We start from the raw sequence: 27,998 nt of genomic DNA on the forward strand, positions 1-27,998 counted from the left end.
GTAGATACCTAGTAAGAACTTGAAATTTGAAGAAGTCATTAGACTTGCACCGCTGCACTTGCACTCCGCATTGACGAAGTTTGTTATATTAACACGTTAAGATTATATTTTGATGGATGATTTTTGATAAGATTGGTTATCAGGGCATCTTCACTTCTTAAGTCACTGACTGTGACTGACATTGAAGTTGGGAACCTTGGGAAAGTTTCAATTCCAAACAAGGTAATTTACGACATAGAATGTGTACATCGTTCATGACTATGATATGTTTAAATTACCTACATGTTCCTAATCTATGCCCTAATTCGCACAAGCGTCAAAAAAGCGTTGCGTTAAAACCTGGCGTTGCGTTGAAAATACAAAGTGCCCGTTAAAAAAGCGTTGACGTCTGAACAGATACTTGGGAATGCATTTGTTCTATTTGAACGCTTTTTTAACGGACGTTAAAAAAGCTCTCGTGCGAAGGAGGCCTTAGTGTATAACACATATCTATGTGTATAACATATTATGTACATGTACAGTACATGTCATATTTGTAGTTTAGAATTATTTATCAGCTAAATCACAGATATCCAGATTAGGGACGAGTGGTTGTAAAGCGATTAGACATATAATTTTACTAAGAGGCACACGCCATAATTCATATTGTCTGATTTTTCTTATCACGATAAAATTTTATCAAAAAGAAAATTGTTTGGGGAAACGTTAATTTTATAATCTCTTTGAAGTTTAGCGTCACGGCATGTTTTAGTTTTGGCGTTAGGTACACAGACATGATGTGTATTACATAATCTAACAATCTAATTACTTGTATAATCTACTAATAAAGATTTATTTTATAATATTTTACAATATGATAATATTATGTTTTTTAATAGGCTAAGTGAGCGCTGTAATCTTATATTCTTACGAGGTCCCGTGTTTTAGACTCGACGGGGTCAATTTGGAACTTTGTTTTATCTTGATATAAGTATGTAAGCTAAGAATAATAAATAGGTTCTGATAGGTACGCACCTTGGAGAAAGTTAGAGCCGCGCCCGCATTAATAAAACAATCACAATCACCTTAATAAACATATAGTTATTTAGCAATAGGACCGTAAATGCTGTTGCAACGAACGAATGCCCATGCAACGCTCTAGGGGATTTCAATGATACTAAAGAAATCCGCCCTTAGGGACGATAACCATAATTTTTCCACAACAGCCTTCGCAACTCTATAATGAGCGTGATGACCTTATTTGCAAATACGGATTATAAGAAAACGATTGTGAAATCATAATAGTTTCTCGCCTTATTTAAACAAAAAATGCTGCATAGTTATAGGTTCCTAGGAATACAGAATACGGTGATAAATATTTCCTACAATACTAGTCTTGTGCTTCATCGAATTCATGAAATATATAATTTATTATTATATTCATAGAATGAGTCTCAATAGCTCACTGGATATGGTGTTGAAGGTAAGAATTCTGATATCATCTCCTCGTGTGCCAGCAGTTGAGTGTTAATTGTAAGAAACACCACAATTTAACTTATATATTATATTAACATATTTTACTTGGTGCTTAGTCTTAGGGTCTAAAAATCATTTTGGTGAGCATTTTTGTACCCTTATGTTAACATATCTAAATTATTCCTTATCTATAGGTACTATAAAGGGAATTTTGTGCAAAATTTTAGCTTTCTAGGTTCTTTAAGATTTGGGCTGGCTTTTGATGAGTCAGACAGTGAGTCAGGATTTATCTTTTTATGTTTCGATGTACATGTCTACTTAAATTAACATAATTAACTAGTTAACAGACACGAGCAAATGATATATAGGACAGCTTTAATTTTTTAACGTTTTGAAGATTAATTATCATTTTTCAAAAGTCAGTCAGCGTCACAGTTCTGTGCCCAGAATGGGTACTTATCTGCCTAATTTATGAAACTGAAAATATCGCTATCAATTTTCTTAAAAATATTTGAAGGTAAGCATTAAAGGCCCTGCTGATCAATGATGTCGTCAAAATTGCCTGTAGAACATATTATTTTATTCATGTTACTTGAAACTTTCAGGCACTTTAGGTTTAGAAAATTCAGATAGTAGACTAAAAGGATTAAATGTTTATAGAAATCGTTATGGGTAGAATTGTTTGCGTAAAGCCACAAATATGTAGTATGTACAAGTAGGTAAATCTTGTCACGTTCCTGGCTTAGTATAATTACTAATTATCCTGCACCTATATTTGCATGGAGGCATGGCAAAGTCTAGAAACATTTTCCATTTATAATAGAAATACATGTAATTATCGCGTGCCGCTGTCGCCTGTCATTGTAGTAAGCACCACTTCCGTGGTAGTAAATATTTTCCAGAAATATTATTGTAGTTTTACTATTATAAGTTTTTGTTTCTGGATTCTTCTAGCCAAGTAGGTTTCTACAGGTATCTTTTCTTAAAAAAATCAGCTTGATCAGAATTTGATACTTAACACAAATGCAGTTTAAAAAATTTAAATCGTGCTTCAAAATATCCATAAAGAATAGCGATCATTGGTCAAAATATTGTTAGTTACACGTTACGTGACGGTTCTAGACGGGCTAGACGAATCTATAAGGATTCCTTGTTTTGCTACGGAACCCTAAAAATGTAGTCTTTCGTCCGGTTCCTGGTGGGTTGTCGACAACAATATGATTTCAATCAATCATGATTGAGCCGTTTATATAGGTAGCCTACAAAAATTGGTCAAGTTCGTGTTAGAACACAAGGTAGGGTTTTGTACTTTTTGTAGCCATGCTAATTGTTAAAAACTTTGGCAGTCATTACTTCTGAAATGGTAGTTTTTCGAAAAACTGTCTAAATTATATCTAATGATAATTTTATAATACTTACGTATTTAACGAGGTATCACTCAAGTGGGAAACCCAAATATTTTTTCGACTCTCTGTTTTCTTTTTCAGGAGTTAGGCTGAAAATATTTTTTGTTTTCAATTTTAATACGCCTTGTAACAGTGTTGTATAACTGTACTTAATTTCAACTTTAGACTCTACCGGTCCTTATAGCCTATTTTTAAAATACACAGAAAGATAGACACACAGACGGACTGTATGAAATCATAAGGAGTTTTAGTTTTACTACGGAACCCTAAAAAAGCAGTAGGCCGAGAGAAGTTGACAACAGGATTATTGGTGTTAGCCGTTTAGCGAATTGCTGCAATTCTCAGGTCTATTCGGCACGGTAAGTAATGGACAGCTGTACTGGCAATAAGGTAATAGCCGACTTCCCTCGGGTAAGGCGCGCCCGTCGCCACAAGTAGAATGGTATATTTCATGTCTAATTTGCTTTCCGATTTGACGTAGATATTAGCAAATATTACGGGAGTGCCCGTAATAGCTTCAACACTCCCACTTTTATTAATTAAAACTTCAGCACGCTGCGAACACAAACTGTACTCTTCAAGCTCTGAATTTTTCCGGAAAATATTGGTCTAGACGGGAATAAGACTAAGTTTCGTAGACTTCGTCTTTTTTCGTTGATCTTAAGTTCTTTTCGTAAGTAGATAGGTACTTATGTAAGTTCTGTTTAGCAAATGAGGGAGTAGGTTGAACCAAACTGAATAATGTAGGTATACGTTTTATAAGTGATTACCCAGGTGATTAAAACTGAATAAATCTGCTTCGTAAAAGTTATTTCAGCATGGCTTTCCACTTCCTTTCTATGGTATGCTACATTTGGTATTCTAAATTACTTTCAATATGCAGCTATTTTTCATATTTCGGTATCCAAGGAAGTTATGGAACAATGGAATTAATATATGCAAGTAGCCAAATATTTTATGGACTAAGGTAAAATTTGTCCTTGTATTTTTATTTAACTTATAAGGTTCGCTCGAGATAGGAATCCATGACCGTCATGCCTCTTACCTACTGCTCATTATAATACCTAATATAAAAAAAACCCAGCCAAGTGCGAGTCAGACTCGCACACCGAAGTTCCGCACTCGGGTATATTTTCGACATTTTGCACGATGACTAAAAATCTGTATTAGAATAAAAAAGTAAAGCCCTTTCATATTATAATACCCGACTTGGTATTGTTATCTTACTTTGAAAATTAAAAATACTAAATTATTTGTTCATGAATTTATTTTTTGTGATGCTACCACAAATTCACGGTTTTCGGATTATTTCTTTTACTTGTGCTATAAGACCTACCTACCTTCCCATAGTCTTATAGTTTTGCCAAACATGATTCTAGGTCAACGGGAAGTACCTACCCTATGGGTTTTCATGAGTGATGAGAGACACGACAGACGAACAGACAGACGGACAGATGGCAGATGGATAGATGGACTGATGGACAGACAGACAGACAGACAGATAAGGCTTCCTTTTTTCCTTTTGAAGTACGGAATCCTAATGAATTTGCACATTAGAAATTGCTCTATTAAGTAACTTTTGTCTCGGTTGATTCCACTGGGTAGAAAATACTTACCTAGATACTTATAAAGGGCTTCCGAGACGGTCAAGGACGTAGATTTTTGCTTGAGTCAAGCATTTACGTGCTTGACAGTGCGTTCGCAAGCGAAATTCAAACAGTGTTCGGGGAATGAGAATAGTGCCGTTTGCTGGCTCAAGCTGCTTGGCGGGCGCATCAAGCTGCTTGATCAAGCAAAACAAAACTACGTGCTTGGCGTCAAGGCGCTTGACCGTCTCGGAAGACCTTTAGGTTGAAACAAGGAACTGGTACGCGGTGACACGAAATGTCTTCAAAGTCTAACCTTCTGCCGACACGCACATCTAACATCTGAGAAACATCATTTTGCAAATGAAAGTTTTTTATTGACAATAATTATTTATTAAGTAAGTATACCTACCTATTTCACGGTTATGTATAATTGTTAGTATGTATATACTAGTGACTTGTCTAGGTTTCGCACGAGTGCAATTTACTAAATGAAGATTTTCCAAAAATTGTTAGTTATACTAAACCTTGTCCTGATAATTACGAACCCTAACATAAAAATGTTGCCAAATCAGTCGAGCCGTTCTCAAAATAATGATGATAGATTTGAACATAAATACCTACCTACCTAAAAAAGCTGTGATAGCCTAGTGGTTAGAAAGAGTTTGATCCCGGGCACGCACCACTAACTTTTCAGTTATGTACGTTTTAAGAGCAATTTTAAATATCACTTGCTTTAACGGTGAAGGAAAACATCGTGAGGAAACCTGCATGCCTGAGAGTTCTCCATGTTCTCAAAGGTGTGTGAAGTCTGCCAATCCGCATTGGGCCAGCGTGGCAGACTATGGCCTTAACCCTTCTCATTCTGAGAGGAGACCCGTACTCAGTACGTAGTGGGGCTGAAATGGGTTGATCATGGTCACCTACCTACTATAGAACTACTCTACACACTACACTAGGTCCGTTGTGGAACTGATTGGATTTGAACCCGCATTGATAAGACTTATCGATGCGGGTAATATTTAGTATTTTTAGCTGAATAATTAGGTATTAGGTATGACATGGACGCTTGCTAATGATTTATTACCTATGTCGTAATAATCACAGGGTAAATAGTTACGCAGATACCTACTAATAATACGTAGAGAATACTCAATGCATACTAATAACAATAATTAGAATAAAGTAGGTACCTACTTTATTATATTAATTACCTATTAAAAGTTTTTAATTATGTGAGTAAGTAAATATTTTAGGAAAAAGACATTCGTTCGTCATGCATCATTTGTGACCTTGTTCTTCGGTAGGTAATGATTAGGTCTTGTTCCATTTAAAATAGGTACCTACAATCATACTGTTATATTCAACTATTTTTTGGCTGTATTTCTTGAAATTTTCTCTACACATTTTCAATCAGCCGAGAGATACAAAAGTCCTTATTTCGTCTAAGGATATAATGGATTTGTTTCAGTCAGAAGTCTTATCCGGTCAAAATAATCGTGCGGAACTGAATTTTTTTTTTTTTTTGTAAAGTAAGCATAAATTAACGGTTTTTGGATTTTCTTTGTTTGTGCTATAAGACCTACCTACCTGCCAATTTTCATGATTCCATGTCAACGAGACGTAGGTAGTAGGTACCCTATAGATTTCTTGACAGAAACGACAGACAGACAGACAATCAGGTAGACAAACAGGCAGACAGACAACAAAATCATCTTATAAGGGTGCCTTTTTTCCTTTTGAGGTACGGGCCACTAAAAATAATCAAAAGTAGTTTTACAGTTCCATGCTATCCCTCCGCTTCCTGTCCTATCCCTTCACTTTGTTGCCCCTACATTAAGGTACTCCTCGAATTCTGCTTCGAGCTTCTGGTATCGCGCTTTACAAAAGCACTCTGGACTCGGGAGTCGGGATGCTTCGATTTCGTTCTGGGCCACAATACAACCTATACTTACCTGCAACCATTCCAGCAGTTACAAATATTTATTTGAATAAGACTACAAATTGTTTAGTGAATTTTGTCGTTCAAAATCAGCCCAAATGATATAATTTTACCATAGCCTTGAAACTGCATGATCCAGACAGAAATTGATGAACAAAATCTCGAAGTAAAACATAACAGGAAAGAGCATTTTTATTTATAAAAGTGCATTTGCGTGTTGGCGTGTGTGTTGTTAAAAAAAATGACCGATTATTTATTAAATAAGTGTTATGAATATGAATCATGATACATTCTGACGGGATTGTATCTAATTGAGTAAGTAGGTACTTGGAACAATACAATGGTCCACAAAACGCCGAAACTTGCTTCGGGGAAAAAACCACTGGCACGGGCATCGTGTAATTATCTCTATTTTTTGGTCGTAATGGAGAATCGAGTGGATATATTAGCATCGCATCAAGCGCTCGTGGTTTGATGTGAAACGTAATTGTATACCGAGAATTGAGAAGGTACAGACAGCCATGTGGCTACGGCCCGCGGGGTGCGTGTCCGCATGACGAGGTGATTTAATGAAAAAAATCGGTCAAGTTTGAGTCGGACTTGCCCACGAGAAGTTCCGTACGGTCGTCTAAGATATAATACTAAATAGATAGGACTTTTTTTAATTTGGATGGCGGCTATTTTGAAATCCGCAATTGAAATACATATTTAAATAACTACTTACTCTGAGACAACTCTCTACCCATAGAACTAGGAATCAGCTTAGCTTATTAAGGTTATTTTTTTTATTTAAAATTACAAGAAAAATCCGTATTTTCCTCTACCTATTCAGATCATGATACCTATTCTATATCCCGCTGACATACAGACGTACGGAGGGTGAGTACGGAGTACGGACAGCGGAGGCTTAACAATAGGGTTTAATTATATTTGCACTTTTCAAGTACGGAACCCTAAAAAACCTTTCAAATCTCTTGCTCTAATAACGGATGTTAAAAAGAGTAGGGCTATTGTACCTTTAATGGTTTTTTGTTGTTGAACGTTTTACAGAGATAGAGGTAGTTTAATGTAGGTAGGTAGTCACTCCAATTATAGTTCTATCTAGTAGGCGCGTAAAAAATGAATCATTATTATGTAAATGGTTCAAGAGCGATATAAACTCGGTAATAGAATACACGCTGTCATGTTTGTGTTTCATTTATGAAATGCACAGTTTACGTTAGAGATGATCGGAACGAAACATTTCTAAGATCATTTTATGCAAAGGCTGAAACTTGATTTTTTCTTAGGGTCAGTCTGTTGCGTGTCCCGAGCGAGCGTTTAAAATAATCATTACTTTTTGTGAAATTGGTGACAGCGCAGAAACCTTCACGCAAATTCTAACAGCAACTGTACAAACATACAATTCAATCGGATGAACACACAAACGTTACTTTTCATGTAAATATTAGAGTTTGGGATTTACCTAGCTTGTGATTGAGTTAAGTCAGAAATAAGTATGTATGTATATGTATCTTATATGCTACATTATATTATCGAGTCTGTAGGTAGGTATACGAGTAGGTTTAAGTACTTAGTTAAGTAACAACCTAGGAGTACCTACCTACTTTACCTTCTGAAGTGTATCTTATAAAGGCAAATAATTGCATTAAGCGGGTTATCATGACATACTGATCTCAGTGTTTGTTTGGCACATACCAGATAAGATACCTACTTTTTACCGTAATTTCAGTAGTCGTACTGTAGGATTTATTAGGTAGCTACTTAGTACTAATACATAAGCAAATTGTTGTTTAATGTTCTTGTCAATGACCTACATATTTATATACTTACTTAATAAGAAATATTTACTAATAGCTATTTTTTTTAACTCTCTTTTCTCTATGTGCAGTTATGCAAAGAGTCTAGAAAATTTTCTCCACCCGGATTTATAGCGAACTGCGTGCCGCAGCCGACTAAATAGGTATACAGTGCGATCAAGGATGGCTGGCTTAGTTTTCGCGCCAAAAGTCAGTTACAAAAATATCTCTCTTCAGCAAGGCGCAGGGCCGCAATCACTTTTACAGGCAAAATATTGTAAATCAAATCTTTGAAAAGAGCAACCACTGAGTTTCTTGCTGGTTCTTTTCACTGATGGGCATTCTGAAGTAGTGAAAAGTACTTGCAGATGAATAAAACGCTTGAAAAGTACCTACTTTGACACTTTGGATAGGGCTTCGCTATAGTCGCAATATATCTCTAACGAGTTTTAAATATTACAGTTACCTACTACCTACTTAGGAGGTAGGTACTAAGTACATAAATAGAGGTCAAACCTCAGACTTAAGTTATAACGAATAATACAATAGATAATAACAAAGGTACAAAAGTGTAGTTCTAACAATAAAATAAAATGTTCTCAGTGACGTCAGCTTCAATTTCCATAAACGTTGCTAGAATTAAGAAACTCTGACTCAGAATTTAATCTGATTAAGCAGGTAATGCTAATTAATTAATACATTTTTATAGAAATCAAGCTCGCACGGATTTGTATCAAGAAGACTAGCTGCATATTTTTGTCCGACTAAGATTTTTTGCATACTTACATAATATTTTAAATGTTTCTTAAGTATTAGATAACTTTTTGTTTTAGTGTTCCATTGCCCACTGGGGTGATTTGGAAATTTCTAAGCAGCTAGCTAAACTTACACAGTTTTAGTTAAGACTAAGTAGGTAGGTAGGTACTTAAATAAATGAGTAACACAAAATCGTACGATAATAATCTTAATAAAAAACAACTGACAAATTACGGTGAGATACATAGGTACCTAACTTTGTATTTAACTCCTACCCATGCTGCTTCTAGATACCGCACAAAAAAGTCGTCTAATGGTTTCAAGCAACGACCTCTATGTCCTATGTACTAGACGAGTCATTTGGAACAAAATTTATTGCGGGCAGCAAGCTGCAACCCACTTTTGTTTATAATTTGATGACCTAATTTCAACAGCTTCATAAAACACGATTTTCGGTCGGAGTGACCTATCTAGTACATAAAGGTTGTTGGTTTTAAGCTACGAATAACAATACGTAGGTAACCTACTCTATCTGATTTGTAGCTAACAATCAAGCAAATAAATTATCTTGCCTGGGAGATCTTGGTTTATATTTTATATATCGTTACACAAAACTAGATGAGTCCTGCATTCTTTGTACACATGGATTCATATACATATTTTTTTAATCCCATGGAAACTCTTTGTTTTCCGGGATGAAAAGTAACAGTTAAGTATGTGCGTGCTCGGGGTGCAAGTTATCTAAATCGTTTAAACGGATAGGCCATGAGAACTGAGAAGGTAACCGACAGACAGACAGACCGACGATTTCGTATTTAAATTGATTCATGATTCAATCGTTATACAGATACACATCTGTTTTTTGCAGCAGATAGGTAGTTACGGCTAGAACTGGTTCCTTTCCCTGTGTCAAGGTTAGAAGCACTATTTAAGGCTTTATGGCTATGCTAATGTTAATGAAATTAAATAGGCATAATATGTTTTCAACTAGCTGTAACTACCCAGATAATGAATGAACCTTCACTAGTGTCAGATTCTTTTTTTTAATTATTGATTTGAATTTAGACATGAGAAGAATATTAATTTTTTTTTATTGAAGTTGAAGGTAGTTAAATTAAAATGATGGTCTGTCTCTCTGGCGCATTGGTGAGTGCTGTGGGCTCATAAGAGGGACCAGGGATGTCCCGGGTTTGATTCCCGGCAGGGGTAATTTGGGAATTTATAATTTCAAATTTTGTCTCTAGTTTGATCTAGTAGAAAGCTTCGGCCGTGGCTAGTTACCTACCACCCTGCCGGTAAAGCGTGCCGTCAAGCGATTTAGCGTTTCGATACGATACCGCGTAGAAACCGGTCATGTCGCTTCCATCTCAGACTGCATCATCAGTCATCACTTACCACCAGGTGAGATCACAGTCAAGAGCTAACTTATACAAGTTATACACACCCATATAATTTAAGAATACTTTTTTATTCCGATACCAGAATAAAAAAAGTATACTTAAACATGGATAGGTATATACTTTCCGACCTTGAAAATATTAATTATTATTATAAAACATTTTATATTTACAATTTTGCAAACAGTTTATAAAATATCTACCTAAATATCCGTATCGTAGTCGTAGAAAAAATGTACATTTACAATTTACATATTTCATTAATTAGGCAGGTAAGTATGCATACTTCTTTACACAAACATTTTTCCTCATAAAGTAAAAGTCGAGGTGGAATATTTATTATTTCTCAAAATAAAATGAGTCTGTTGCAATTTCCGTGGCTGACTAAGGCAAAAACCCCTGATATTGATCACTTACTTAATTGTGGTTAAGTATTAGATTTCAACGAGCTTTTCTGAAGCCCACATGACGTGACGCATAACGCTTGACAGGTTCAAACTTCACCTACTTTTATGTATAACTAGCCGATGCCCGCGACTTCGTTCGCGCGGATGTAGATTTTTGAAAATTCCCGTGGGAACTCTTTGATTTTCCGGGATAAAAAGTAGCCTATGTGCTAATCCAGGGTATAATCTATCTCCATTCTAAATTTCAGCCCAATCCGTCCAGTAGTTTTTGCGTGAAGGAGTAACAAACATACACACACACACACACACACACACACATACAAACTTTATCCTTTATAATATTAGTGTGATAACTTAGATCGATTTACCTGGTGTAAGCTTGGCCCATATTAATTATCTATAAACGTGTACAAGTTACTGATTAAATATTTGGCGCCACTCAAATCATAACAAATCATAACATCATATTAGAAGGCGTCATTGATTGGCTGAAGTTGTTCAACATCTGATCGATAAACGTACTGTATATAAAATTCTTATAGTTTTTAGTTGATGAATTGTAACATAATAAAGGATAATATTTGTAATCAATATATAAGATGAAAACATCTTTATTACTTAGACGATTTGTTAAACGAGCTTGATGATTTGTATATTAGTCACTAAGTTTATTCATTGTACAATTTGGATTGGCCGATAACGATAAGATAAAAAGGGGAGTGGCTAATAAACGTGGAGAGGTTACCTGTAAGAGTGGTTTTTAAAACTACGACATTCGAAAATATACTAACGTAAGAGGAACAACATTTATTTGACACAAATGTAAAAGTTAATAAATTTAAATATGAAATAAAAGTGTAATAATTTATCATAAAGATTGTGTTTGTGATTTCGTCAGACCTTACCCAAAAGGTCAGAAGAGGGACATCAAGAAAATATAATATTTTCTTGTCACGCTCACGACTCAGAGAAACAAGTGGAAATATACAGAGGAACGAGAAAGAAGTGGAGGTCTAGTAGACCACAGACATTTTGGAGCACAAGGCCAATATTTGGGCCTCAATATATCAAAGTACCTAGTCATGGCATCAAAGGATTTCTGGATAAACGGGTAGGATCTTTCCATGATTTTATTTTTATTGATACCTATTAATGGTAATTTTTTTTTTATTTGTGTGGGTTTTCGTTTTGTTTGTTCTACATTTAGTTATCATTTTGTTAAAAAGCTTTGCTCCGAGTTGGAATGGAAATTATATAACGTTATGATACCTAGAATTACCCACATGTTTATAATTCATCTTGTATATTGGTTATACAAATGCGATCGACCTTCAAATTGTGGTTTAAATAACATTGAGGTATTTAGAAGGCTTATATTACAAAAATGTTTATTTACAAAATACAGTCTTGCACAATTTTCCTGTGTCTGGTGGTACCCGCACTAGGTTATCCTGTATCGTGGGTACAATGGAATAGATAGTGAACATAGTGTTAAACAATATAAAAAGTGTGGTTTACTTAATGATGGGCGTTATTGTTACTTTTAAATAGTTTTCAGGATGTATCTACTATGTCCTGCCGGGGTTTTATTTCTCATTAAATGATTTCACAGGTGAATATCTCACGGAACGTGGTATTTCAATCTTCACACTTGTAATCGTGTGCCGAATTAGTTTGGTTAAGAGTTACGATAGGGATTTATTTTCACATAGTGGTTTTGTTTTACGGAAGGTGAATTTCTGGATTTAGGTTCAATCGTTTGCTGCATTCATTGTATAGATAGATGTTTTCCTTTTTCTAGCACACAGTGACGCGATATTATCACACAGCACTCATTGGGCATCTTGAATGTTGTTTTGTGAAATTATTATTTTTTGTAAACCGCTTTGGGATAAGGTAGAAAAAGTTACATGAAATAGCTTTTCGTTTTACGCCTGCCAGTGAAATAATCCGTCTCTACTTGTAATGGTTACTAAGTGATTGGGGATATAAAATGTTAATTGATAAAAATGAAGGTGATCCGTTGTAATAAAGTGATAGTGACCAGGGTTAATAAATTGAGCATTTTGAGAAATATAAATCCTAAAATGGGTGTAAAAGTAGGTTTATCTTATCTGGTTATTCTTTAACTAAATTTAAAATTATGGTAGGTAGGTAGTCAGATAGTTTTAAATACGGGGTGCATAAATAAGTGTTTTTTTTACAAAAGTGAGGAGAAATGTTTTCATTTATCTATTTTTACCACTTGAAACGCGTAATGTTTGAGTTTTAAACATAACTTTGCTGATAACAGCTCACCATGAACAACCCATGGCCGGTCCACTACTGAGCAACAAGTGTCTCCTCACAGAATGAGAAGGGTTTAGGCCGTAGTCTACCACGCTAGATAACAGCTAATTTACTTTTAATACTGGCACAATAATTTGAGTACTACGAGTAGTAGGTAGGTATAGTATATGGGCAGCGGGGTTTTTTTTTGTTTACCTGTATTCACGCAATTAACTGTGTACTGCCGCATTTAAATGCAATATGATTTTGTTTTTATTGGATTAACATCGCTTGGCGGGTTAAATTCCTGGCAAATGTTCTATTAAAATTAGAGTAAGTTTTTTTTTTAATGGTAATATACCTACAGTACTGCCCTTAGGGCAGGGCGCGATAATAAGTACCTACTACCAAAATACTATTTTCTTTGTTGTACGAAAGAAATTTTAGGCAAATATCTTTGCACTACGCTCGCGTTTGTGGCATGACATTATCCCAGAAATATATTTTAAAAAAAAATTCACGCTCGCTTGACTCGCTTCGCGATAGTTCAGTTTCGATATGCATTTAGTTAACGAAACTCTCAGGAAACCACGTTTGTTGTGCTCTCGAAATTGATCAGTCTGTTTGATAAAATCGAAATGCGGTGCCTTATAAATTTCGCTTAGGAGCGCCGGTAGTATCTCATGATAATAATATGAATATTGATCATAATTTTTTTTTTAGGCTGATTAAGCATTGAAGGTTTTTCGGCTGGTCTGGCATTTCGCCTGATTTTATGTTTTTGCTTATTTAGCGCGTTCAGGAAAGCTTTGACAACGTTTTATAACATGAGTATATATATTTTTTTTTGTTCTAGTTACCGAAACAGAAAAAAAAAAAAAAAAGCATTAAAGATGTGGGACCGAGGGATAAATCTAGTGTGATTTTTGGTTGGATTATGAAGTTGTAGTTAGGGTATTTAAAATAGAAAGATTTCAATTGTAGGAAATGATGTAAAACATGTTGAGGATAAGTTGTGTAATAAAGTCGATAATTCACTTGTTGGATGTCACGCGATCTCATTGCGAGGAGGAATCTTTTTCTTGTCTCTTTTTTTATAAATACGGTGTTCTGACGGGTTTTATTTACGTCTCGGATTATTGAATACTTTCGGTGTTTGATTGGACGGTTAGAGGTTGCAAAAGCAATCGCCCTCTAATTAAAACATTTATTTAGGCATTAGTTCAATTTGGATTAAATCTCGCGAAAAGCCACGGTGGCTGTCTCTCGCGCGTCTTGGAAAGACATTCCTAATGCCTGTTTTTCTGAGGGAGGGATGCATTATCAAGTGAGATGAGCTGCAATGTTTGCGGCTGATTATTTTGGAAAATTTGCAATCGTGGCAAGTGGAGTAAAGTTTGACTAAACTATTTAATGAACTAAGTATATAATGGATTTGGTGAATGGTTATATTATATAACATTTTGATAAATGGATGAATTTGAAGAGTGTATGTATGTGGTTGATGCACATTTGTTTCATATTTTTACTTAAGTTATAAAGTATTACATTTGGTGAGTAGTTATTTATATTTGGTAGGGTAGGTTTGATAAACAGGTAGTTATCTTGATTAATAAGTGAGTTATCATTTTATAAATGCGTACTTTAATGTTTGATGAACTGGTATACTTGATAAATGTGCATATTTTCATACTTCAAAGACAAGTTGTACCTATTAGTTTCTTCAAGCTTTTAGTTGCTGATAATTATATTAACATTCTTTAGAGCGCATGTCCTATGGACGAAATCGTTTATACATACTTTCACTGTTTGAAATGTTACAATCATAAAGATATAGTTATGACTAGAGGGGGTCATAGCTTGTTGCCGCTCTTGTACATCCATGTGTCAACTAGGTATTGTTATCTCAGTATATTTCAGGGAACCTCCGTTCGGGTGAAAGCGATAGCTGTTGGATAAATGCTTGTTGGGTTATCAGAAGACCGTGTAGTCTTCGATGAGGTTACTTGTAAATATTATAGCGAAATAGTAAGTTTAAAAATAGAATGAGGCTAAACTAAAAAAAATGAGACAAAGATAAAAATAATAACTTAAAGCATTGAAACAGCATAAAGTGAAATAGTAACTTACAAACTATACATACATATTTACGAATTATGTAGATAGATATAGTATTACTGGATTACGTATATCAAATAAGAATACTGTCAGCTCATGTTTTGTTTTCGGCGTGGTAATTTTACGCTTAAAACTCATAAGAGATATCATGAGGTTCGCTTTCTGTAAAAGTTATTAGCTTTAACAGTTAATTGATTTATTACATTATTTATTTATTATACACTCAACAAGTAAAAGTATTTTGTTTTGACAAAATCCAAAGAAGTACCTATTGGATTAATAAGGCAAGGTACGAAGCATTGGCTGGATTTTACAACATTTAAAGTTTCCTGTTCATTTTTATCATTGAGTTAATTTGAGGCGGAAGGATCCTCTTGAAAATTTTTAAGATTAAGTTATTAGTAAGAAAGTATATTTTGCTTAGGTTAGTTTAAAATGTACAGCCGGTAATTTAAAAAAAATATATATATATTTAATTTTACATAATAGGTGAAGCTGGTTGATGCACCAAAAATCGAATTATCATAGGAATTTAATTAAGCTAACATTTTTATTTATTATCAACTTCAAATATACAGTAGCAAACTGATTAGTTGGAATACATGCAGTGATTGGAATATTTAAGTTCCGATAGAAGAATCTATATCGTGGCTTGTTCCTTTATGGACAAGAATATTTTTTTTGACTCGTGGGACCACTTACACAAAATATCAACGTTCGGTTTGGAGGTCTTCCATGGCTATTCCTACAGTTCCATGACGTATTGAAGAGGTTAACACTTTGTCGCTCATCACATCAACCAGCACGGCATTTGGGTATGATGGATGGATGTAGATAGGTACACATTTGATGGGGGGGGGGGGGGGGTTTAGTGGTTTGTATCAATAGGAACCAGGGGTTGAATGAGGAAGGCTGAGGACAGTACGTGTGGTGCTTACTAGGGAAGGTTTATGTTCAACAGTGACCTTATGATGATGACGATGTAGATGACGATGATGATGATGATGGACGTACGAGGATGAATCTTTTACGAAACGAATAAAGGAAAATCGAACAGATGCGGGTCATTACGGTTAACATATAAAATAATGTATAAGGTACCTACTTTCTTCTAATCTTTATGATCGATCAGCTTGTGATAGAGATCTTGATGTCGTAGAGAATAGAGATGTATCGAACGGAATATTTATTTCATTTTTTTTCCTGCTATTATGTTGATATCGCTTTTCTCTATGAAAAGGAATTAATGATAAACTAATAGGTATCATTCGGCGGCGAGTCGCGACTGTGTCGTTCCCAGGGTCGAATTTGGTAGTTCTGCTTATGTTACTCGAAACGACAAAGTACGCCATATGGTGCATATTATGGCTAAAATAAAATATATAAGTATCATGTGAAATTATAAATCAAAGATTCTTTTTGCATGTAGATATTATATGGTTAAGAGGCACAAGTGACGCAACTACTGTACCCTGGCGTTTGTTTAACATTGGTCCATTAGTACTTCAGAATGTGGATTTTGCTAGGAAAAAAAAAAAAACAATAGGTAATTGTAAGAAATATGGGAAGCGTAATCTGCATTAAAAGAAAAAGTTTGAATTGGAAGCAACCAGGCATAGGATTTTCATACATCCGTAATCACGTTCCTTTCAACTCTCTATCTATCACGGTTCACGATACGCCGTTCACGGTTCAGGCCGTGACGCACGTGCAGACGGACAGACGGACGGAGAGCAGAGGTTTAGAAAATAGGGTCTCGTAGGCACCCTTCGAGGGGTACGGAACTGGAGAAAACTAAATTATAATAATGATAATAGGTTTTTTAGGTTACCAAGTAAAATTACTTCTCTTAGGTCGGATTGTATTATGATGGATGCTTATGAAACAAAATTAAATGAACGGTCTACTCAAAGTGTTTTATGTTTGCAGGATCCAAGGATGTTGGAAATGAACAAATGAGGGAAAGGATGACCCAAAACTAGGTATGGGTCAGGGACACAAAGTCCCAAGGAAGGAAAGGACGAAAAAGTAAGCCCCGAGGTTACGGGATATGGACAAAAAGTCCTATAGGAGGAAGGAGGTGGACCCTAGGATAAGGGTCATTAAAAATTTGGATCTGGAGGGAAATAAGGACAATCATATATGTATCCCGGTAGAAGAGAGACGCGCCAAGGCTCGGAATCCGCGATTTTCCAATAAGAAGGGAAGAAGAAAATATGTGCGTAAAACTATTGCGTTGAAAGTGTATGAAAATGTTTTGTGATTTAAATCGAGAACTGGCGGCGATTAACTTTAAGTTTAAAGAGTTTATTTTATCAAAAGGACAAGAAGTTCACTTACACGTATTCATATTAAGAATCGCTCCCGATTCTAAATACAAATATAGAAGAAAACATAATCTTTAAAGGTATGGTGACTATACAATAATATAAAAAGTCAAAACACGTTATATTCGTTAACAAACTATACCTACATCTAGCTAAGATATCTATGGTGTTTGACACTGTTTGATTAAACTTTAAACTTTGTAAAAGATTTTTCCTCCAGTATGAGTTTCGGCAAGTACATTATGTAGTAGAGCTAGGTAGTTTTCATACCATAATTAGTCCTAGCTTTATGTAATTGTAGCATAATAGGTATGTTCGTTTTGTGTACCATATTTATGAGATTTAGCTTTAAAGTGATGCGTGTATGTACGGACTTTAATAGTATTTTCCTAACAAATAGACATATTTTGAATTTGTATAATTGACTTATATAATATAGTTCATCAGTTTTCTTATATAATTCTTTAGTGGGGAGGAGAGTCTAGTTGGAACAGAACTTTTAACAATTTATTTTGAGATACTTGAAACCCTTTAAAGTAGTTTTTAGTAATTAGTTTTACATGCTCATCCCCAAATCTCTATTGAGTGTTCCTGTAAAATATTGGCTTGTGAGTTATAATTGATACTTCGGACTTTATGCATATACCTACCTTCTTTGATTAAATTGAGGCCTCCTTTAGTTGCTACTGGTCTCGCAATTTTTGATATCTTTATGATTTTTGAAAAATTATTTATAAATTTAGAGTGTCTGCATCTTTTTATTTTAATATTAGCGGAAGAGAACAGAAAAATGAATTTTAGATTAAAGGCTAAATTTGAGTGCTACTGTAGACTGGCAGGTAAAGTTGCGAGGGTAAATAGTTTGGAATTGAATTGAGTTTGTCTGCTATTTTCTAATTATATCGGATGGAAAGGGTTGCTGCGAGTGCTCTAAAATTAAGTTGCAATCATAATCAATACCAATGTAACAATAAAACTGTATATTCTTTCTAGTTAAGGTTAGCAAGAATATTAATTTAATTAATTACTATCTTAATTTTTTTTTTGTTTTGTTGAACTAAGTATTTGTCATTTTGGTTGTGAAGTTTACATGTTACTTAAGTTTTAATTTTTTTTTAAAAGCGATGAGACTCGCTTAAAACAGGATGGCCGAGCTGTAAGCTTGGCCCATATTAATTATCTATAAACGTGTACAAGTTACTGATTAAATATTTGGCGCCACTCAAATCATAACAAATCATAACATCATATTAGAAGGCGTCATTGATTGGCTGAAGTTGTTCAACATCTGATCGATAAACGTACTGTATATAAAATTCTTATAGTTTTTAGTTGATGAATTGTAACATAATAAAGGATAATATTTGTAATCAATATATAAGATGAAAACATCTTTATTACTTAGACGATTTGTTAAACGAGCTTGATGATTTGTATATTAGTCACTAAGTTTATTCATTGTACAATTTGGATTGGCCGATAACGATAAGATAAAAAGGGGAGTGGCTAATAAACGTGGAGAGGTTACCTGTAAGAGTGGTTTTTAAAACTACGACATTCGAAAATATACTAACGTAAGAGGAACAACATTTATTTGACACAAATGTAAAAGTTAATAAATTTAAATATGAAATAAAAGTGTAATAATTTATCATAAAGATTGTGTTTGTGATTTCGTCAGACCTTACCCAAAACTGGTCAGCATATTTGTGTTTATTAGTGTATTAGTACTGCTGATATTAAGTATATAATGAAAATTAATAGTATGTTATTATACCAATGGATGGCAGTGATAGGTATATTTACTGAACCGATGAGCTTAGTATACGTAGAGGTTGTTGTACTGAAAACTGTATTTGTTCAAAATATTCGATGTCGGTATTTTTTACGACAGTAAGTTTGGTAAGATACATTCATTTTTATACATTATATTATATAATTTAGAACAGGTCATCTTCAAATCTTAAGTGTGTTAGAGAGGAACCTTTATTTTTATGCCCAAATTTTCCCAATGTAGAGTTCTGAAAATTGATTCTAATTAAATATTTTGGAGAAGAGGATCTCCTTGTTTCACGCCTCTATTTATTTCAAATGGCGGTCCATTTGTTTCCAATTTTACTCTGCTTTTACTCCTTTTATAAAATATATCTTTTATGTAATAATCTATTTTATGTAATAATTTGGCAGGGTGTTGCCACGATATAGTGTCTGGCAATCCATGACGTGATTTCTAACACTATTCCGAAGAAAATATAAAAAAATTAGACTTTATACTTTGCAGTAAGATTTTTTACACCTTTATTACTTTTTGTGTCCCAAAGCCACCATGGTACAAACTTCGTAGTCGCTAATCGTTCTAGACCCTGTGTTGGGGTCAAAACGCAGAGAAACTTTCAGCTTTTAAAAAATAACGAAGGTCTGACACGCGCTGACTCTTAGTCGATAAAGCATTACTTAGATTTTAGAGGTTATAGAGTATAAGTAAAAGTGTAAAACCTAATTAAATTCTGGCGGAAACAAAGTTTAAGTTTGAATCGTTTTGGAGACATAAATCTTCTCGAACAAAGTTAATTTAGCTGTTATAGTATAGGTACTATAGAATAACATATTTTTATTATGATGTGATACCGAGATGATTCCATCTGCATAGGATAATTTTATAATAATACACCATACTGTTTTCCGTGAACTGCCACGCAACTAAGGCAATTTGCTTTTGCGTTCTTATAAGTATTTCTTAGTCATTTATTGTAGCAAATTGGCACCATTTATCATTTAAAGCAGGAAATTAACTTCTGACGAATAAGATTGTTTTTTGAACTTCCGCATCTTCAATGCAACGTTCACACTTGTACCACAAAATAGGAAGGTACATATTTTGTGCTTGAAGTAAAGCAAAAGAAAATTGGGTAAGAGCATTTCTTTAAGCACCGAGCGACAAGAAAAAAGCTCTTGAAAGCTTTTATGTAACGGTTTGCTGTTTGAGTGCCCGATTTTAAAACGAGATCCTGTACTACATATTTCTGGATTCCGTAAGTACCTATTCTTGAATTTAGGAAACTATAGTTAGGTAAAGGTTCTAAATTGTTTCAGAGCTGGTTGTGTTTTGACCGTAGCGTTTGTTTGATTGCTATGTTCCGGGTCTTTTTTTTCGTAATTCTCATTGCTGAGGGTCGTGCCCCCTTTAATTAATCACATACCTAATGGTGGGAATTTCATCGGGTAGTATAGGTTTTTATCGCATGTTAGTGATAAAAACCTATGGGTAGGTACCTGTTCAGGACCAATAGCGGTATAAAACTATTGAGAATGCTATTCTATTTCCTGATACGATATACCTAGGTAAGTACCTACCTAATTATATTTTGGAACAGTTCTACCTATATATGTACCTGATATGGAAATGTTAGGTAGATAAGTATCACGCTTTGTTAAAACACGTTTACATTTAGGCACCATCATGTAATTTATAAATGGAAGGCAAATGTACAAAGAAAACCTTAAATGGCTCGGCTTTAATGTAATTAGATGGTTTCAAAATTAAATGTTATACAATACCAATTGTACACCGTAATTCCTGTAATTCAATCAAGGTGGCTCTTTGAATTTCATTTAAGTAGGTACAAATAGGTACAACGCATTTCTTTTCCATCGCCATTTTGTAGCGCATGCAGTTTTCAAGGTGGCTAGGGGTAGGTTGAAACAGTAATTGGTAGAAACACATTTGGAATGCCTACTGTGCCTAGTTTACCTGACGCGACTTGACCATAGGTCTTGTGTATCGTGGACAATTATTTCTGGTTATCTTTGGTAGAAATTGTACTACAGTCAATACCGAACGACGTCAGAAAGTGAATCTGACACGTATTGCATGCGACATATCCGATGGTGTGTTTACTGCCACCATCGCCAACCATGCCATCAAGATGGCTTCAGACGTCCCGTTGGGTTGAGTGTTGGTAAATAAATGTACGTGTTTTTGTCTATACAAAATACTGTACTGAGGTTAAGTTGTCCTTCGTGCACTTCTGTTTGTTGTATGTTTTAGTAGGTACATGAATAAATCCATACTATCCACTTCCATATTAATATCATAATTTCGAAAGCGTATCTGTCTGTCTGCTAGCTTTTCACCGTCCATCCATTTAATCGATTTTGACGGGTACTTAAACTAAATCTACAAGAAGAAGTTGCGAGCATCTATGTACTTGGTACAGAGGTAGCTTGCATTCAGGAGATTGACATAGACTACGTTATTCCGGGATACGGGATTTTTAAAAACCTAAATTCACTAGAACGAAGTCACGGGCATCATCTAGTAGGCATTAAATAAATACATAAATAAATAATTTCATCTCATTTTCAAATATCAAAGATATGATTTTGCCCATCACTCGTTCCGTGGCGTGGGATGAGTTCGCATGTTTTTTTACGACCTGATATACGAAAACCCTCTGACATGATGTCAGAGACGTTTTTAAATTGGGTTGGCATGTTAAAAATGTGTTTCTACCATTATTTAGTGCTGGTAATATATCAGCGGAAATCTGACCCGCATTTCCCTATCACGGCTCAAGGCGGCGCTCTACCGTGGACTAATGCCTTAATTTATTATAAGTAATTTATTCATCTAACGCCACTTTTTTTTTCTTTTGTGGTACGAAAAGGTCAAAGGTTGTATTTGTTTGTAGACGTCTTTTTAGCATTGCAAACAGATGCTAAACTCCTAAAAAGGCCCCAGGCTCCTCCCCTTAAGTATCTTTTGATCCCGATCCTTCTATAGTTAAGCGAAAGATGATCCTTTTAAAAAAGAAAGAAAGCGCGTCATGTAAAGGATATGCAACTCGAAATGCAAAAGCGTTGACTGTTGGCGATCTCACTTTTTTGATATTTAATTTTTATTTCGTTATATTTTTTTAATTACCTTTTCATCTAGATATAGTTATTATCTATCAATAATGATTGGCCAAAAATATACAGCTAGATATACACCTCTGCTCCGGTCTATTCGGTGGAAATGGACCTTAGTGTAAAACAACACATTTTCAAGGCATTTTACTATGATTTTACGTTGAATTATATATTTTTACACGTCATATGTAGTATTATTAGTAGGTAGGTATACATATAACTACCTAAGTATATATTTGTTTGCATTGTCCATAAAGTTAAACAAATATTTTATGTTTACTTATGTCCAGCTGCCTATCATATTATTATAGTAAAAAACGGTCACACATTGCAAACACAAAGGGATTAAGTAATCAGTACTTAGGTACGTAGTAAATAACAAGTGTAAATTAAAAATTTATAGCACCCCAGACAAGACGTGAAGGTTACAGACTACTAGAAAATAGCTGATAACTTTCAAACGGCTGAACCGATTTTCTTGGATTATACCTAAGAACACTCTCGATCAAGCCACCTTTCAAACAAAAAAAAACTAAATTAAAATCGGTTTATTAGTTTAGAAGCTACGATGCCACAGACAGATGCACAGGTACACAGATACACATGTCAAACTTATAACACCCCTCTTTTTGGGTCAGGGGTTAAGAATTGCTTTGTTTAAATTTAAAATTAGGACCTTTACATTTTTTACATTAGGATTTAATTTTATGCATATATGAAGCCGCGCTGGCAAAACATATAGGTATAGTGCTTCATTAAAATACAAAGTTGTTTCGTGGCATGCGGAATTTTTAATGTGCTCTATTACTTAATAAATAAATAATTTAACCACCACCGTTTATTACATTGCATGCGGCCAGCTTTTTCTGCCCTCGCGTTTTACCGAGTTCCTTTCCAATTTGGAGTCATTATGTTAATTTTGTTCTATAATGAACAATGTCAGCTAGAGTATTGGAATTGGCAGATTCTACTATTATTAAACTAACAAAAACATCACAGCTTTCATTCACGTGACGATGATACCCGTAACTTTGTCTGCGTGGATCATCATGTGGTTTTTTTCAAAGCTTCCGTGGGAACTCATTGATTTTGGAAGATGAAAAGTAGTCTACGTGTTAATCTATATCTATTCCAAATTTCAGCCAAATCCGTCCAGTAGTTTTTGCGTGAAAGAGTAACAAACATCCATCCATACATAACAAACTTTCGCTTTTATAATATTAAAGTAGGATAATCAAGAGAACAGTTCGTTTTTGGAAATTATGTAAGAAACTATGATGATAGCACGCAAAATTTGCTTATCTGCTTTTCGATCATAATAAAAATAAATCAAGGATTTCAGAAATGGCATTTGCTTACTAACGAGTGACTTAATATTGGGTAATTAATTTATAAGCAAGCCGAATTTTTCGGGTGGAAATCTTAAGCCGTACTTAAGTTTGTTACACAACATGTCTAATTTGTTCCATTATTTCACCTACATAGTAATATACAAAGAATCAGTGAGGCAGCCGTGCGCGTGAGGCGATTCGTTCCGGCAGCACCGACATTCAGTATTTATTCATGATCATGAATCGCGCCCTATTGTGCTTCCGTCACACTTGTCATACATAGCTTATGATGCCATAGTCGGGCACTACGGGCACCTTACTTCTGAGGTAGAGCAACGAGGTCGAGGAATACCTATATCGTTTTATAAATCATGACTGTTTAACCTTTACTTGTGTACTAGAGTCTTCCTAGTTCTATATTCTGCATTTATATCTCATATACTGCGCCCAGAGGCAAGAATGCTCCTCGCTAATGTAATCAGTCTAATAGCTTCTATTATTAGTTGCCAAATAATGGGAAAGGAGCTAGAGTTGCAACCTCGAATAAATAAAACTTGATTCGTAATCATTCTAAAAATCGATAGGCGAGATCAGAATCCGTGAGTCACCACGTTCGCATTCACAGCTTTGTTAAAAAAAAGTTTCCGTTAACAGGTCAAAAATAATAGTTATATCGTTGAAAGGTAAGCGCTTTATTGATCAAAGCATCAAGCAAATTCATAATAGCTTGTCCACACCGTGCATGTAGGTAGGTATATAGATAAACCATTGTTATACATATATTATGTACGCGTCTGAAACTCCTGAAACCTCTTACATTTTCAACACGCACAACTGCAAGTATCTAGCGCGGATTACATATTAAGCCATGTCAAACCAGTCCCAACCGTAATAAGCATGGCCTTTGGCTACCTTTATAGGCTGGTTTCAGAGCAATGCGTATGGGGATCTCTGGAGCGGACACACGCGTGACCGTGAAGAGAGGCGTTAGAATAGTGCTTTACTATCACTGTGACGTGGATTATTATTATTACTGAGGCGTACGGTCCGTACAGACCATACATATTGATCCGTAACAAGCCTTAAGACTTCAGTAAGTCAAATTTGATCCCGATTGCAATTTGAGGCCACAATATTCACGGCTCGGCTGTAGCTACGGATGTCTACGATCTCTACGAGTTAGGGACTCGCATTGCATCCGATCCGAATCCGAGAATTCTCGATCCAAAGTAGCGGTAATCAGTAGTAGGTACCTACTACATATATGTATGAGGGATTTTCCGAAATCATAAAATGAAATTTGGATCCAGACACCGCTCATAAAAATACATAGTACTATAAGTACGGTTACGAAGGTACTTCGGATCGAGAGTTCTCGGATTCAGATCAGATGCAGTGAGTAAAATGCCTGAAGATAGAATGCAATGAAGAATCTACCTATCTAAAAGAGGTGTGGCAATTTTACTTAACTCATCAATGGACATTTAATTATCTACTCTATCTGAATAGGTATTTACAAATATCTGTATGCAACTCGTAAGCAAACAATTAGCATTATTTTTATCAAAATAGGTAAGGTCGGTTATGAAGTAAGTACCTACCACTTAGTATGACGAGCTTACACGCTCGCACGCAAAACTAATTATATTATTATCAGTATGATTAGTAAGAAATAGGTAAGTATTTTTTACTTTAAAGCTTCGACTTTCAAAAAGTTTTTTATAGGTCAGCCTCCTACTTTATATGTAATTTTTTTTAATACTTTTTAGTATTAGAATTTGCTCCACCTGGGAACAGGAGTCTAACAATCCGGGGTAGGTCAGCTAGTTATATTATATACCAACAAACTGACATAAGTAGATAGATAGGTAAGTACTACTCCCAAAGATACTATCAAAGTTTTTATGAAACCCAAATTAAACTTCAAAAGGCATGAAATTATTTCCGGTAATGCGGCCTGTGTTAATAGCAAGTTGTTTGAGACATTTACTCGTATGTTTAACACTCTTGTGTGAATTCCCATTTAAAAAATCGGTCAAGTGTGGGTCGGGCCACGCGCAGTGTAGGGTTCCGTAGTTGCACTCCGTCACAATATGAGAACTTTAGAATAGCTGTTTTACACAACTAACAACTTCATCTAAGTAATTTTCAATGTAATACTCCAAGTACCTACGTTTTACAAGTTGGTCGACTATTACTCGTTAACTTGTAAAGCCTACCTAGCTGTGATAGTATTTCTTTTAATTACTTTATAATACTTACAAGGTAATGCCCGCGACTTCGTCCGTGTTGACTACATAAATTTAAACCCATATTTTTGACCCCTTAGGGGTTGAATTTTCAAAATTCCTTTTTTTAGCGGATGTTTACGTCATAATTATAGCTATCTGCATGCCCAACTCGATCCGTCCAGTAGTTTGAGCCGTGCGTTGATAGATCAGTCACTCAACCAGCTTTTTCTTACATTTATAGAATACATGCTATTATCCAAAAACACCCATATAGCTGAGGACGGCGACGACGAAAGACTGTATCAAAAATAAGCACATTTTAACACTTATATTATTTCGCAAGCGGATCCATGAGTCTAGAAAGGATTTATAAACTTAAATTTTTGAAAGACCTATCCAACGATACCGCAGGTCAAGAGATAGACTTTCTAGTACTAAGTCTCTGAAATAAACCGCAGATGGACCGACGCGTGACGGACGACGGATGGACAGACAGATGAGGCGAAAGTATGAGGGTTCCTTGTTGACTACATTTAACCCTAAAAACCTTAGTCCATAATATGGCTTATATTTAATTTGCTTTATATGCGTTTGTAATTTTCACGTCTCAATGTTATACCTACCTATTTAGATAGTGGAAAATATTCTTATTCATATATCCTTGTATGTCCATTGCATTTATGTTTAACCACGATCTCACCGGATGGTAAGTGACAATACAGTCTTCGTAAGATGAAAAATTCTACACAAATATACTCATTACAAATCTCGCACACGACGGGTTCCGTACACCATCGTACAAATGACACTTTTTAATTTTTTATAGACTTTTAATTCCCTTGACGGGTCTTGACAGACACGATAGATTGACAGACAGACAACGAAGGGTTCCTTTTTTGCTGGAGATACGGAACCCTAAAAACCAAAAAAGAACGACATCCCTGAACGCTAATATTTATGTAGGTAAGTACAAAAAATCCTGATCTTAATTTCCTACTTATTTAAAATAATACAGCGTAGATTGGATTGGCTGCCTCTGCGCCAGTATTTACCGTTTATTTGTTTTTGCCATATCCTAGCGTCCTGAGCTAACACCAAATGTAAATATTTAAATTACGATTTCCTGTTTAGGGAGCCAACATAGGTAAATAGTGGATGTGACGAATGACAAGGGTAATACCTTATTTCGAACTCGTTGTTAATATAAACAAATGAATATTTAAATTGAATGTTTTGTGATGGAGACACTTTTTTACTGCAAATACCTACCTACCTGGCTATGAACAGGTATACCTACTTACTTAAGTCTTAAATAATTTAGAAATAGGTACCAAGCCATGTAAGGTACAAATAAAAACTGAAACCCCCTACGATCTTTCGTAATTAACACATTTAACTCAATGTACCTATATCTAAGTACTTAATTGATGTTTAATAAGACATGGTTAAAACAATAGTCCGCTAAGCCCTTTAAGTGCTAGTTTGTGAAAGCAGCAACAAACCGTTGCACACAATATTGCAGGAATTATCACAAAATTGTTATCTTATCTTATCGATCATTATCAATTGTTTTAGCAAATCTCTATGACCTTAATGAATGCAACTATCTAAGTAATCATCAAACAAAATTTTTTTTTCTTTTTGCTTACTTAATTGCATTTAAATAAAAACAAAAATATCTAGATTATCAAAAATTCTGCTAAAACAAGTCCATTGCAGTTTGGGCTTTTATCCATTTATATATTTTTTAATGAATAAAGTCTAATATTTGATGTTTTTATCGGTAAATTTGAAAGAACTACTAGATTTTTTAAACAGCCAAAAGTGTTATTTTCTTCTTTTTTTTTCTAAAATTAACATGAAAAAAAAAAGTTATATATTTTTATTTTTATTTTATTTAACTCACCTGGTAGCTTTGTGATGTTACTGTAAAATGTTAATATTACTTTATGGATATCACTTTTTACACTAAAAGAAATAAAGTTCGTGTTTTATTATTTCGCTTTTATTCCGAACTAATTCACTCACACCCGGCTGGTACCTACGCGATTTTGATGTCGTTTG

The 27,998-nt window shown here is 34.7% G+C and overlaps 1 protein-coding gene and 2 long non-coding RNA genes across 3 annotated transcripts in view; 2 read left to right on the forward strand and 1 right to left on the reverse strand.

The window, feature by feature from the left end:
- LOC123864566 (aquaporin AQPAe.a) overlaps positions 1-27,971 on the reverse strand; it is a 55,440-nt gene extending 27,469 nt beyond the window's left edge. Inside the window, exon 1 of the mRNA XM_045905118.1 lies at positions 27,841-27,971. The gene's annotated coding sequence lies outside the window, so the exon portion shown is untranslated. The remainder of the gene's footprint in view (positions 1-27,840) is intronic.
- Positions 995-27,990, forward strand: LOC123864568. The gene is made up of 3 exons (XR_006795812.1): positions 995-1,006; positions 18,455-18,459; positions 27,848-27,990. It is a non-coding gene; the product is annotated as an uncharacterized LOC123864568 (long non-coding RNA).
- On the forward strand, positions 19,649-22,767 carry LOC123864569. Its single transcript, XR_006795813.1, has 3 exons — positions 19,649-19,899; positions 21,082-21,091; positions 22,756-22,767. It is a non-coding gene; the product is annotated as an uncharacterized LOC123864569 (long non-coding RNA).
- Positions 27,991-27,998: the final 8 nt, after the last annotated feature.

The sequence above is a fragment of the Maniola jurtina genome, chromosome 4 (assembly GCF_905333055.1).
Source record: "Maniola jurtina chromosome 4, ilManJurt1.1, whole genome shotgun sequence".
NCBI classification, from domain to species: domain Eukaryota; kingdom Metazoa; phylum Arthropoda; class Insecta; order Lepidoptera; family Nymphalidae; genus Maniola; species Maniola jurtina.